The sequence below is a fragment of the Bos javanicus genome, chromosome 1 (genome assembly GCF_032452875.1).
Source record: "Bos javanicus breed banteng chromosome 1, ARS-OSU_banteng_1.0, whole genome shotgun sequence".
Lineage (NCBI taxonomy): Eukaryota > Metazoa > Chordata > Mammalia > Artiodactyla > Bovidae > Bos > Bos javanicus.
This window is the reverse complement of record NC_083868.1, coordinates 96,664,835-96,680,757: the sequence shown is the minus strand read 5'-3', so window position 1 is coordinate 96,680,757 and position 15,923 is coordinate 96,664,835. Positions and strand designations below refer to the sequence as shown.

At 38.2% G+C, this 15,923-nt stretch overlaps 1 non-coding gene across 1 annotated transcript; it reads left to right on the top strand.

Annotated features, from left to right (window-relative positions):
• Window positions 1–2,794: 2,794 nt before the first annotated feature.
• Window positions 2,795–2,867, top strand: TRNAE-CUC (transfer RNA glutamic acid (anticodon CUC)). The gene has a single exon. It is a non-coding gene; the product is annotated as a tRNA-Glu (tRNA).
• Window positions 2,868–15,923: the final 13,056 nt, after the last annotated feature.

Here is a 15,923-nt window from a genome sequence, read left to right as displayed (position 1 = left end):
ACTGGGTTTTAAGAGAAGTGTTGATAAATTTTAAATAATTTAAATCATATATAGTATGTTCTCTGATGAAAATGTAATTAAATTAGAAATCAACAATTGTAAGATATCTGGAAAACTCACAAGTATTGAGAAGTTTAATAATATACTTCAAAATAACCTATGAGTAATAAATAAATTGGTGGTTCAGATGGTAAAAGAATCTGCCTGCAATGCAGGAGACACAGGTTCCATCCCTGGGTTGGGAAGATCTCCTGGAGAAGGAAATGGCAATGCGCTCCAGTTTTCTTGCCTGGAAAATCCCATGGACAGAGGAGGCTGGCAGTCTATAGTCCATGTCATTGCAAAGAGTTGGACAGGACTGAGCAACTAACACTAAAACACACTAACTAATAAACAAATTATAAGGGAAAGTTGGAAATATTTCAAACTAAAAAATAATAAAAGTACAACATATCAAAATTTTGGATTCAGCTAAAATTATTCTAATAATTTTTAAATCCACAGTTTTAAATGCCTATATTAGGAAAAAAAAAAAAGATATAGCATGAAATAAATGCCCTAAGCTTCCACTTTAAGAAGCTAGGAAACAAAGTGTTAAGTAAGCCTGAAATAAACCTAACAGAGTCAAAAAGGAGATCATTAAAACCAGAAGTCCATGAATAAAAACAGAGAAAATTAACAAATCCAAAGGTAGCACTCTGAAAAAAAGTTTTTTTTAAAGACAGAGAGCAAAGACTTATTATGAGTATAGGAAATGAAAAGAAGATATATCACTAAAAAGTATACAGTCATTAAATGGATAATAATAGAATACTGTAAAATTTTATGCCAATAAATTTAACAGATTACATGAAATTAACAAATTCTTTGAAAAATAAAACATACCAAAAATGACAGAAAATCTAAATAGCCCTACAATTGTTAAAGAGCTTGAATTTGTTACCAAAAACCCTCCCCCAAGGAAAAGTCCAGGCCAAGATTTTTTCACTGCTAAATTCTATTAAAAATTTAAAGATGAAATAATGTCACTCTGTCACAAATTCTTTCAGAAAATAGGGTTGGTAAAAATACTTCTGAACTCATTCTATGAGGGCATTCATGCTGATGTTAAAAACTGGAAAATACATCAAAGAGAAGAAAGGAAGGGAGAGAGAGAGGAAAAGGAAGGAGGAGGAAGGGGAAAAGAGAAAAGAAAATTACAGCTTCATAAATATAGGTACAAAAAATGGCATATAAAATATTAGCAAATAGAATATCTCTCCATATGATAAAAAAGAAATCTCTTAAGAAAAACCAATAGCTAGTACTTAACGGTGAAATAGTGTACCTCTCCCTCTTAAGATTGGGAATAAGGCAAGCAAGTAGGTTCATACCCCTGCTGTTCCATACTGTACTGGCCACCTAGTCAGTACAATAAGATAACCAAAAAAAAGATAAAAACCATAAAGATTGGGATAGAAAGAATGAAACTGTATCTATTCACAGACAACATGAATGCCTATATAGAAAATCCAGAGTGTCTATAAAACCACAATAGAAATAATGTTAGTTTATTCATATCAAGGATACAAAGTCAGTATACAAAGGATTCAATTGTATTTTTAATAAATAGCAGCAAACAATTTTTAAATTAAAAACAATTCCATTTGCAATAGTACTTTAAAACACATAAGATATTTGAGAATAAATTTAAGAAAACGTGGGCAAGACCTATATGCAAAAACTTAATGTGAGAAAATAAAGACCCAAATAAATGGAGAAATGCCATTTTACATGAATTGGAAGGCTCAATATTTTCAAGATGTCATTAACCCCCCAAACTGCTTTATGGGTTCAATAAATCCTGAGTCATTGCTCCATCAGGAGTTTTGATAGAAATTAATAAACCGATCCTAAAATTTATATGGAAATACAAAAAACTTAGACAACCCAAAGCAAATTGGAATAAAGAGAATAAAGTTGGAAGACTTGTATTGCTTGACTTTGAAACACTATAAAGTTACAATAGTCAAAACAACTTAGTACTTGTATGAGGAAAGAGAGAACAGTGCAACAGAAATGGAACAGAAAGTCTAGAAATAGGTCCATATATACACAGTCATCTAATTTTGAACAAAGCCATCAAAACAATTCAATGGGGAAAGGAAATCTTTTCAACAAATGATTCTTGAATAACTGGATATACATACAGAAAGAAAGAAACCTCAACCCCTCTCTCACAACTCCCGTATACCATTCACAAAAGTTAATGCAAATGGGTCATACATCTAAACATCAGAGTTAAAACTATGAAGCTTTTAGAAGGATGCAGAAAGCAAAATCATTAAAAAAATTTTTAGTTTCTGTTTATCAAAAGATACTATTCATAAAATAGACAAACCATATACTGAGAAAAAAAATGTTAGCAGAACATATACATGAAAGAAGATTGGTATCCATTATGTGAAAATAACCCATACAACTCAGTAAGAAACTGACAAATTCAATAAAAGATTTGAAAAAACACTTCACAGAAGAAAGAGATAAAAGCGACATATAAGCAAATGAAATGAAAAGTGCTGTGTTATGGAAATGCAGATTAAAACCACAGTGGGACACAACATCCACAGCTAAAATAAGAAAGACAGCAACAAACATTGGCAAAGATGTGATGCAATCCTAACACATATATTGTTCGTGTAAGTGACTCTCAAACATTGTTAATAGAAATGAAAAAATTTTACAACCACTTTGGGAGATGTTCTGGCAGTTTCTTAAAAAGTAAAACATAATTTTTAAAAAATAATCATGAAATTCCCTGGTGGTCCAGTGGTTAGGACTCTGTGCTCTCACTGCTGAGGGTCTGGGTTCAATCCCTGGTCAGGGAACGAAGATCCCACAAGCCATCAGGTGCAGCTCCTCCCTGTGCCTGCCCCAAAAGAGTAAATTTAGTAAAGTAATACACATTAATTTTTTTTTATAATCAGCAGTTCTATTCCTGACTATGTACCTGTGGTAAGTAGTACAATGCTCCCCAAAAGGTCAAGGTCCTAATCCCCAGAACCTGTGTTACATACAAAAGAGAATTAAGGCTGCAGATGAAATTAAGGTTGCTAAACACATTGTCCTGCTGCTGCTGCAGCAGCAGCAATGTAATTACAGGATCCTTTAAAGTGGATTGTTGTTCAATTGCAAAGTTGTGCCAACTCTTTGTGATCCCATGAACTGCGGCATGCCACGCTTCCCCCTCCTTCATCAATTCCCAGAGTTTGCTCAAACTCATGTCCGTTAAGTTGGTGATTCCATCCAACCATCTCATCGTCTGTCACCCCCTTCTCCTCTTGCCCTCAATCTTTCCCAGCATCAGAGTCTTTCCCAATGAGTCGGCTCTTTAGGGAGGCAAATGACTAGAGTCAGATGTAAGGGTGATTGCAGAAGAATGGTCACAGAATTGCAACACTGCTGGCTGTCAAGATGGGAAAAGGGGCTGTGAACAAAGGTGCATGGCCTCTAGAAGCTGGAAAATGTAAGGAAACATTTTCCGTTAGACTCTAGAAGGGAACACAGCTCTGCCAGCACCTTGCTTTCAGCCCAGGGAGACCTGTGTTAGATTTCTGACCTGCAGGACTGTAAGATGATACACTGTATTGTAACTTTTGCAGTTTGAGGTGCAACAGCAAAAACATCTAAGTTTGTGGTTATTTGTTATAGCAGCAATAGAAAGCTAATACAGTACCCAAGGGAAATGAAAGCATATGTCTCTAGAATGTTCTTAACAGTTTTATTCATAATAGCCAGAGATTGGAAATAGCCTGGATCTCTACCAACAGGATAATGGATAAACAAACTGTGGTGTATTCACATAATAAAATATTACTCAACAATAAGAAGGAACAAATTACTCATACACACAACGTGGATGAATTTGAAAACCCTGCTGGGTGAAAGAAGCTGGGCAAATCGATGTGATTTCTTTTGTATAAAGTTCTAGAACAGGCAAAACTAATCTATGGTTTTAAAGAAAAAGACCTCTGATTTGCCTTTGGGATAGAGTGACTGTGAGGATTAATCAGGAGGGGACTTAGGGATCTTTTGAGCATTGAGGCAATGTTGTATAGTAGTTGTATAGTTGTATATAGTTGTATAGTAGTCCCCTCTTAGTGTATTCTAAGCCCAAGAATGCCAGGGGATACCTGAAACCATGGACAGTACCAAACCCTATATGTACTATGTTTTTTTCTGAAACATACATACCTTTGATAAAGTTTAGCTTATAAATTATAGATAATAAGAGACTAACAAGATAATAATAAAATAGAAAAATTATAACAATATACTGAAATAAAAGTTATGTGAATGTGGTCTTTCTCTCTCTCTCTCAAACTATCTTATTGTACAAATTTAATGCTTTTTCCATCCTAAGGATTCATCACACACCGTGGCTGTAACTTTTGCAGTTTGAGGTGCAACAGCAAAACTAGCATGAATTTCTTGTTCCTTCTCTATAATTTCACAGACAGAAGATTCATTCTTATCATAGATCTTAGCAACCTCCACATGTCACTTTTTTTCTTACCTTATTAAATCAAGAACTTTCACCTTTTCATTTATAGTAAGCATGGTTCAACTTCTCTTTGGCAGATCCAAACTGCCAGCATCACTACTCTTGCACTTGCTTCACTAAGTAAAGGAAGGGTTACTCGAACAGAAGCACTGCATTACCTGACATCTGACCGCTGAGCCGGCTACTAAGTGACTAATGGGTGAGATATGCTGGACAAAGGGATGATTCATGTCCCAGGAAAGGTGAGAGGGACAGCACAAAAACCTCATCACACTCTTCAAAACAGACACACTCTAAACATTTATGAATTGTTTGTTTCTGGCATTTTCCATTCAATATGTTTAGATCATAGCTGATCTAGATTACAGAAAAGGAAGGACAAGTATCTGTACTTCTGAAATCTCATGGAATAAGCTATGTGGAGAAAAGTTACCATGAGTTGAATTGTATCCCCCAAAAGATATGCTGAAGTCCTGATTCACATTACATGTGAACATGACTTTATTTGGGGAAAAAAGGTTTGTGCAGATGTATTCAAGTTAAGATGAGGTCATACTGATCTCAGGTGCCTGCAGTGGCTTGAAGCAGGATTTCAGTTCCCAGCCAGAGACTGAAGTCAGGCAGCAGTGAGAGCACTGAATACTAGCCACTAGGCCACCAGGGTCACAAGAGCAGTTGCCAGTGACAAGACCCTGGCTCATTGGTTCTGTAGAAATGAATTCCCATAAAGTGATGGAAAGTAGTAAAACTAGTGAAGTGTTTATTAGGAGGAAAAACAGTACATGTGAACAGACATATGGGTGGGTTCAGAGAGAGTCATGCCCTCATGATTGTTTAAATCACTTGGATGGAGCCTTTCTTCCAGTGCCTGGTTCTGAGTCAGTATTTGGTTTTTCTCAGGATCCTCCCATGTGTGCATGCACATCTGTTATCCAGAATGGGTTCTAGCAAAGAGGCCTATGCGTAGGTTGACATCACTTACTGTGGGGTAATGCCCCATCCCTTTTGACCTCTGAGGAGCCTTTCTGCTCATGTGTAGTCAATTACGTCTCCTTGACCTTGGGCATGAAAAATATGTGGTCTCTTGTCTGGGCAGGGTTCAGCTCCTCTCATGCTCCTACTACTATCTTCATCTTAGACTATCTGTCCACAGGAGACAAACTCCGACTGCTCAGCCCATCTATCCCCCTGCCTCAACACTGGATTACAGTAGCCTTACATCCAGTGATTGGTGTTTTTACAAGGAGACCATGTGTAGACACGGGTGCAGAAAAAAGACAGGGAGAACACCACGTGATCACAGAGGCAGAGATTGGGGTAATGTAGCTATAAGCCAAGGAACGCTACAAGAAGCTAGGAGAGGCTTGAAAGAGATTCTCTCTCAGAGCCTCCAAAAGAAACCAATCTTGCCAATGCCTTGATGTCAGATTAGTAGCTTCCAAAACTAAGAGAGAATACATTTCTGGAGTCTAAATTATAATATATATGTGAAGCATTTAAGCGTCTAAAACTAAATTTGAATTATTGAAACTAAATAGTGGCTATATGAGTACAACATTATACAATATATAGTTCTTTAAACTTTTCTATATATTTGAAAAGTTTTATAAAATGTTTGAGAAATAATTGTGAAACTTGACTCATCACTGAGGGGTAAAATCAATTTAGTGGGTTAGATTAGCATTTTTCTAAAGCAAAATAGATTAGAAGGGAAGAGAATGCATATAATAAGGACATGTATTTCATTTCAATTATACATAATACATATGCTTATATATAAATGCAAAGGACCATGATATAAAACTATTTTCTTACTGGAAGCCAAGCCAAAACTATTTGAGAAATACTACCTTAGTCTCATAAGCTTCCCAACATCCCATACTGTGTGCACCGATGTTTTTACACTCACATCTAATCCATACACCATTTACACAAATTCAGAGTTCTTGTTATGAAAATGCTTGTATATCATCTCTCTTTGATCCATTATCACAGTTAATGAGCCACATTCTCCCAGAGTTTCTTCCAAGGGAATTCACAGGGCTCATTGTGAGTTGTATTTATACCTTCAAAATCCCAGGGTAGCTTTTAGTAATTTTCTGCATCATGACACTAAATGAAGCTTAAAAGAATTAGTAAAACTCTTACCAGATGCTCTTCATCATTTTTTGGAAGACAAAGTGATCTAGCCCCTCATTGAAGAGTTTTGCCATAAACCCTGCCGCTAGAGCTTAGCTCAGTCTAGAAATCATGTGAATTCACAGAATTACACCCATCATTTGTATTTAAAGATAACATGAGTCATGCTAGAGAGAATATTTTTTAAAAGATTATTAAGTTGGAAATAGCTATTTTAATCCACTATTGTGCTATATTTAAGTGTTCAATAATGTAATGAGTGTTCAGTTGAGTTCAACCAATATTTATTAACATTCACTATGTGTTAGGCAAATGCTCTCTCTAGCTTAGAGGATATGGTGATGACTAACACTGATCTCAGCCCTCGAGGAACTCACAGTATGGGAGAACAGGCACATAAATAGCTCATTTCAAGAGGCAGGTGAGTGCCATCCACAGGGCTCTGGAGGTGGACAAGTGTTTGGCTAAGCTGGAGTATTCAAGACTTCGGTTGAGCCTTGAATGATGTGAAAAAGTTATCTAAAGAGGAAAAGCTCTGGGCAGAGGTAGGATCTCTTCCTGACTGTTATAAAGAGTGACTCTGGCTGACTATGGACATTGTATTTTCCTGAATGGGGTGCATACTATCAACACCACTTTCACTATTGTTCACACGATCACCTGGCTTGAAGTAGTGTGAGCTCGCCACCATAACATTTCTCTTCCCCACCCATCCCCTTCATCTGCACTCTGTGGAAGGTAGTCTTTATGTACAATCTGCACTTAAGGGTTGACTATCTACATAAATTATTTGGGATTCTCCTGCAAAAGGATCTACTTACTCTTCACCATTTATTTATTCAATCATTTATGTGTATCAGTATGGACTCCTAGACCGTCTATGTTTCAGGTTATAATTCAATACTACTTTGTTGATTTTGTTGCTCAGATTTTTCCAACTTTGGCCACTGAGAACTTTTTCAGTGGACTCTCAGGTCTCTTTGACATACCCCCATCATTGTGGGCTTTAATTTTTAGCATTTTCTAACATTTTGGCTCCTGGCATACCGTGTCTACTTTCTGCTCCAGTCTTATAAGCAGCCTTTTCTCCAAGGAGACCTGGTTCCTTTTATGGGAGAATGGTATTGGAAACCAAGATCTGGGTGTAAGATGTGTTCACTACTATTGGGGTGTCATTGCTTCTAGTCTCTCCTAGCCGATAAACCAAGGAGATATATGTGTGAATATATTTTCTTGTGATATATACATAACTATATGTACTGGATTGGCCAAAAAATTCACTGGGGATGTTGATAGTGGGGAAGGCTATGCATGTAACAGGGACAAGGCGTATATGAGAACTCTCTGTATTTTTGCTCAATTTTGCTGTGAATTTAAAATTGCTCTAAAAATAGTATTTTTGGGGTCAACACATAGAAAATATTTGAAAATTATGTATCTGATAAAGATTTGTTCCCAGAGTATTTAAAGAACTCTTACAGCTCAATAATAAAGACAAATCAATTGCAAATGCACCAAAGATTTTAATAGACCCTTTTTCCAAAGAAGAGCTACAAGTAGTCAGTAAGTATTTGAAATTATGCCCATCATGATTAGTCATTAGGTAAATGCAAATCAACACTGCACCAAGATACCACTTCACATCACACTAGGATGGCTATACTAAACCAAAGACAGCATTTGTGAGCTGTGGAGAAATTGGAACCCTCATACGTTGCTCTGGGAATGGTAAAATGGTACAGCTGTTTTGGAAAATAGTTTAGCAGCTCTTCAAACGTCAAACAGAGAATTAGCATATGACCTAGAAATTCCACACCTGGGTATATACCCAATATAATTTAAAACAGGTGTTTGAACAAAAACTTGTCCACTAAAATTCAGAAACACTATTCACAATAGCAAAAGGTGGAAACAACCCAAATGTCCGTCAACAGATGAATGGAAAAACAAAATGTTGTATATCAATACAATGGAAAATTATCTGGGGATAAAGAGAAATGAAATATTAATACATGCTAGTGTTTTCAATGGATGAACATGGAAAACACTACACTAAGTGAAAGAAGCCAGACACAAAGGCCACACATTGTATGAGTCCTTTCATATGAAATGTCCAGAATGTGCAAGTCCTTAGAAATGAAAGATTGGGGTGTAAGGAGCTGGCTAGAGGGAGCAATAGGGAATGATTGCTAAAAACTATGGAGTTTCTTGGTATGGAGATGAAAATGTTCTGAAATTAGTGTTGAAGGTTGCACAACTCTGTGAATGTACTAAATATTACTGACTTGTATACTTTAAAAGGATGACTCATGATATATGAACTATATCTCAATAAAGCTGTTGTCATTGCTTCTAGTCTCTGGAAAATAACTGACTGGGTTGACAAAATAATTCAATAGCTGGACTGTGGTAATAGTTTATTAAATTATCCCAGAGATTCCAGAGGTTTATAAGATACTTACCTTTCTTAATAGGTATAGTCAAGTTAAAATAAATGAAGCAAATGCTTGATCTGTGTTTTTAAACAAATTGGAAGTCTACACCCCAGTTCTCTTAACTACACCACAAAAATTATTGTTTGATTTGCTATTTTGGCAAAGCTCACTACATTTTCCTTAATGAAGTTGTCCTTCAGACAGATCCTATCAAGCTAAAAATTGCAGAATTAAATTCTGGTTTATCCTCTAAAATCCTATGGAAAATTTAAATGGCCAAATTTCAGAATAGCTCATTCAAAAGCTGTCTAAAAAGTATAAAGCTATAAGACATAGCCAAATTAAGTGAAAAATTCCTCCCCACTGGATATTTTATTCAAGAACATAATTTAATGACCGGCCATATCCATGAGCTGGTCACTTTATCAATTGCCTCTGAAAAACCCCAGTTGGAGTATCGATCCCCAGTCTGCATCTACTCATCCCAGAGTCTCACTTCTTGTTGCTAGGATACCACTTCTTCGTGATGTCAACCTATTAGAATATTACAAATCTATTTCTAATCAACTTTTTGCTCTGCATGGCTTTAGGAAAAGAAGAAAGCAAGGTCCATGCACACATAAAAGAGCTTCCAAAATGAATTTAAATCTTTGGTAATAATTCTAAACTAATTTTTAATTTAAAAATAGAAAAACCTGACTTTATCATTAAAATGGCAAATTTTAGCCTTGTGTATTAGTTTGTCTGTAAGTGGGAGGGGATGTCATATCACAGAATCCTTTTCTTCCTTCTAAAATGGCTGACTTTTTTCTCTCTCCCTCAAAGATGAGACTTCCAGGGTACAAACAAAGTCCTCCTTTAGAGGAGATTCATTTTCTTCTTATGTCTTAGGACTTCCTGATTCAAAACTAAAAACTGAAACAATCTGTTTTCCTGGTTTCTAAGACTGACAGATGAGAAGGTTTAAAACATTGATATTATTCAACTTATTTTTATTCCAGTTAATTAAATTCAGTGATGTGTATTGAACAGCCTCTATGCACAACTGTTACTAACCAATGTGGAGAGTATAGAGATGAATTGGCAACAGTCACTATCTTCAAGATAGTCATAGATTAATCAAGAAATGGACATGTGCTCAATATCCAGGGTCAGTCTCTGAGGAGCAGGGACTGAGTCACTCCAGGCCCAGTGGGTGGAGTCCCAACACCTGCTCTGGGGTCTGTGGAAACAGAACCTGCATTGGTTAGGTATTGATCTAAAGAAGCAAGTAGGTAGGCAGCATCGTCAGGTATTAGAGAAGCACCAGAGTAACAGCTGGTCACCAGACAAGAGAGAAGCCAATGTGTGAAAATAGATTCACAGGACAGGGCACAGCTGGGCACTCCTAGGTGCTGCCTGTGGCCTCTGCCCTGGACACTGACTGAGGAGGCTGGTAGAGGAGACTATGAGCCAACCCTGACTCACTGATACTGTGGGGCGGGGCAACTCTATGCGATGGGAGACTAGCTGGGGTTCAAGAAAGCTTTGCCAGCAGCATGAGAGCTAAACTGCCCCACAACCTGACTTTCACCGTGGCTCATTTTAGAATCTCTGGCCCTGCCACTCTTGACCTGTCACTGCCTAAATGGATCTTGAGTTTTCGAAGCCCCAGTAGGTACATGATTAATTGAAATTTTAGCCCTTTTGATGCCCCACCCCCTTAGTCATGATACCCATCCCACAACTGGTATAGTCCCCTTACAACTCATCCAGTAGTCTCTGGCTTCTTTTTACACCCTTCCCTCAAGTCCAAGCCCACCCAGCTTCCGTTCCTGGTTGTGAATATTTTGTCTATCTATTGCTACATTTAAACTTAACCTTAAATTTATTTTTTAAAGATTGTTTTTTTAATGTAGACTAAAGTCTTTATTGAATTTGTTAAAGTATTGCTTCTGTTTTACTTTTTGTTTTTTTGGCCACAAGGTATGTGGGATCTTAGCTCCCAGATCAGGGATCAAACCGGCACCCTCTGTATTGGAAAGCGAAATCTTAACCACTAAACAGCCAAGAAAATCCCTCAAATATGCCTTAAATTTAGTGACTTAAATCATCAACCATTTTAGATACCTCGTTCTTTTGAGCAGCATTTGGCTGGGCAAGTCTTCTGCTCCACTGGGATTACTTGATGGTATTCAACTAGCAGCTGGACTAGCTTAGAGAGACCAAGACAACTGGAAGGCTGGCTCAGGGGGTCTTCTTTTCATTGCACATAGTCTCAGGGCCTCTCCATATGATTCCCCAGCAAATCAGTCATATTTGCTACATGAGATCCAAGGACTGCAAGAAAGCACAATAGAAGCTGCTAGTCCTTTTAAAGGTTAAGCCTGGCACTGGCACAGCATCACTCCTGCCATATTCTATTGCTCAAAGCAATTACAGGGCAGGCTGGATTCAAAGATAAAGGGAACAGACTCTAACTCTCACTGGGAGAAGTGTCAGGGAATGTCCATCAAATTTGTGAAGGTTCCCATATGTCTCACTGCCAACTGTATTCAGATTATGACCACAGACATCTTAAATAAAGCACTTTAAACTGCATCTTGTTATTCCTGATTTGAGAATCATCAGTTAGAAATGGAATGCTGGGGGACTTCCCTGGTGGCCTAGTGGATAAGACTCTGCACTTCTACTGCAGAGGGCACAGGTTCAGTCCTTAGTTGGGGAACTAAGATTTTGCATGCCACACAGTGTAGCCAAAAATTAAAACCAACAAACAGAAGAAAAAAACAACCAGAAATGGAATGCTGAGAATCCTAGCAGGAAGACCAACACGGGCACACGGCTGGGGTGTCCACAAGCTTTGCTCTTTAGCTGACCCACTTGTCCCTGGACTGCTGTGCACAGTGAGGTCTCAGGCTAAAGCATCATTCTCCCTTCCAGGCATTAAAGTCTGAGTCCCTCACACCAGGAGGCTTATAAATCACAAACATGAGATTGGATTTTGCAACAGAACTGGTGTTGAAAATCCTTTGGCAGTGAGTCCTTCTCGCCTTGTCTATTTTTTTTTTTTTTCCAGAGGAGCATCTGTCAGGGGGTTGGGGTGTCCTTCTGTGCTTATGTTTGTTTCCCTCCTGGTTAAGGCCACGCCACTGCACCCCAGGCTGGCTGTGATCCTCCTGGAGCTATTCCAGGAGTCCGTGTCCAGGCCTTGTGCCCAGGGTTGCAAGAGGGTAAAACCACCATATAGAAATTCCCCTGGAAAAGTCCCATGGACTGTGTCCAGGAGACCCTCCTACTGAATTTCACTTTCTAGAGATGATTCTGTTGGTGAGGTTCCAGCTCCCACGTGATTTGTCACTCCAGAAGGCACTCATGCCATCTGTGTAAAATTGCCCAACTGAAGCACAGAGGGATAGAGTACATTGTGGGGAGAGGATTTTAAAGGACTCTGGACATATTACTGAATAATGTATGTTACTTTTATGTACATCTTTAAAGTAGAAAAATAGTAAGCTTCATTTGCAGCGCTCACACACACAAAGCACTTCTGCACTTTAATCTCATGGGAACCTCACTTGGTACTTTGTGAAGTGAGGCCTATTGTGCAGTTGATGAAGTTCAGACCACACATCAACTGCTTAAGGTCACCCAGGTCTTTTGTAATCAAAGTATACATCATGGGGACTTCCCTGGTAATCCAGTAGTTAAGACTCTGTGTTTCAAGCAGAGGACACAGGTTTGAGTCCCTGGCAGGGGAACTAAGATTCTACATACTGCATGATGCAGCCAAAAAAAAAATTATACATAATGACTTTTAAGTAGAAAAAAGATAATGTTCTCTTTTTACTGTTTCATAGAAGCCTGAGCATCATAATGAAGAGCAGCTCCGGCTCACTGCAACTAGAGAAAGCTGGGGCACAGCAACAAAGATCCAGTGCAGCCAAAAAAAACCCAAAAGGTGTCCTTAGGAAACAGAAGCTAAAGGACATTTACATTCAAGAGGAAAGTGATTGATTGAAGGATAAATAACAGATTCAAAGAGCTGAGGCCCTCCAACTGCAGAACACCTCAGCTGGGACTGACAACTCACAAACCCTTATCCCTCCTCTCCCTCTGAGGCCTGATTGAGCAACTATTCCTGGGGTCCCACAGGGCTTGGCCATAGGGCTGATGGTCCAATCCACCTATGCCCACAAAGTACCCTCACAATAAACCTATTATTTAAAATGGATTTAGGGTCGATTTTCTGCTTCCCAAGAGACTAACTCAACAATTGTAGCGAAAACTCACAAGCATATTTCTTACAAATCAAACATAAGATAAGAAAAACATCAATGCTCTTAAAAGCCTGGTTTATTATTATAAGGCTCCATGCCATTGTGACAAGAGAGACTTAAGACAACACACATTAAAGAAGTGATCATTTTTACACCTTTTACTTAGCTACTCTAGTGATGCCACTAACAAGACCACGTCACCAGAATCAAGCCTCTATTTTCAACCCAGAGCCCAAGAGAGTGTTCTATATATAGGACACATTCGATTAATGCTAACCACTGCAGGTGATAGAAAATATTGACTATATAATCTACCAGAAATTATAAGTCAAGGGTGGTACCACCCTCTCAAAGGGCAACTGAAACCTAGTTGGGACACTTTTACTTGTCATTAGCTTCTTCTGTTGGCACTAAATGGGAGAGACTCAAGAATGCTAAAATTCCTGCTCACTACAATCCCACACAATGAAGAATTAATCTGATGGAAATGTATATCCTACTACCTTTAAGAAACACAGACCATCACACATATGCACATCTGTGGCCTGATCCATGGTCAGACAACAGAACAGCACTTTTTTTAAACCATGATTATTCCAGAAAATTCATTTACTTGCTAATTTGGCTCTAGACCAATTCCAGTACTTTTATTTGGCCTCTGTCATGAAAGATAGCACACTCCTTTCCAGGACTAGAGACAAGAAGACAAGTTTGTCAAGATAAGAAAAGAAAACATATTTCATTTAGCAGTTTGTTAGCTCCATTTATTACTTGTGAATGCTGAGTCTCCTGGTATGCAGGCCTCCTGCATACCATGTATTTAAAGTCTAATCCATTTGCCCTGTGACCCGGGTCCTACGTAAGTTAGGGGTAGGCCCGCTCACACCCTGATCTGCTAGTTTGGGTGTAACTAAAAATAAATAAACAAATAGAGCCTGTCATATGACTCAGAAAAATAATACCTACCTTTATTTTGCATAATTTGTCTACTATTTATATTGTGTTCTTCTAAGGGAAACTGTGGAAAGGATCTCTTTTCCAGATCACACAGGCAGATGCCCTCACATCAGACTGGGGGAACTGTAGTTTTTTTTTTTTTTAAGGTTTATACATTTTTCAGAGGTTCCTTGGAAATCTGTGCCTCTGCTTTTTAAATGTCTGCCTCCAATCCTGACTTGAGAAAACTAGTGTCTTTGTTCACAAGTGAACAACATGTTCCCTTATGTTTGATGAAATAGCTGCTTGACAAACATGGTTCCTTTTATCCCTCATACATTAAAGTACACAGATTGAAAGTCTAATCATTGCCTTGTTTTTTAGTGGCATTAAGAAAAGTTTCTCAAGTAAATTAAAGCTTGCTAACATTTCTATCACTTCATGGGAAATAGATGGGGAAACAGTGGAAATAGTGTCAGACTTTATTTTTTGGGCTCCAAAATCACTGCAGATGGTGACTGCAGCCATGAAATTAAAAGACGCTTACTCCTTGGAAGGAAAATTATGATCAACCTAGATAGCATATTGAAAAGCAGAGACATTACTTTGCCAACAAAGGTCCATCTAGTCAAGGCTATGGTTTTTCCAGTGGTCATGTATGGATGTGAGAGTTGGACTGTGAAGAAAGCTGAGTGCCAAAGAATTGATGCTTTTGAACTGTGGTGTTGAAGAAGACTCTTGAGAGTCCCTTGGACTGCAAGGACATCCAACCAGTCCATTCTGAAGGAGATCAACCGTGGGATATCTTTGGAAGGAATGATGCTAAAGCTGAAACTCCAGTACTTTGGCCACCTCATTTGAAGAGTTGACTCATTGGAAAAGACTCTGATGCTGGGAGGGATTGGGGGCAGGAGGAGAAGGGGATGACAGAGGATGAGATGGCTGGATGGCATCACTGACTCGATGGACGTGAGTCTGAGTGAACTCCAGGTGTTGGTGATGGACAGGGAGGCCTGGTGTGCTGCGATTTACGGGGTCGCAAAGAGTCGGACACGACTGAGCGACTGAAATGAACTGAACTGAAAATTTCTATCAGATGATAGGAGGGGAAACATTTTTTTCCCTTCCTTTAAGATCTTGTCTGGTGACCAGAAATGTCAATTTCAATTCTGTTTCAAACTCAGAGCAAATTTTTCTTTATGTCAGGTTAAAGCTTCCATTTCTATTTTCTTCCTCTTGATCACCTTGAAGGTAAATAAATAAAACAATGTGATTAAATTTTCTTTTTTGGCTTTGAGCCTTAATTCATAGAATACTTTTCCTACTTCTTTAAAAAGCACCTAAAATAACTTTTTCTTTTTCTCAAAAATCTTAACTGTAGCTTCTACTCAGTAATCGTCTTAAAAAAAAAAAAAGTCATGTGTTGTTATGGCAATTGCCCACTTGATTTCAAACTGGAATGTGACTATTTCCTATTGTTTTCAAGCTGGAAAAAGGTGTCATGTCTCTGGTCTGTAGCTCAAAGTCAGAGCACTAGATTAGAATTTAGGAAACAGCTCAGACATCAGCTTGATGTGGGATCCCCTGGATTCTAGCCTCCTCCTCAGAGCA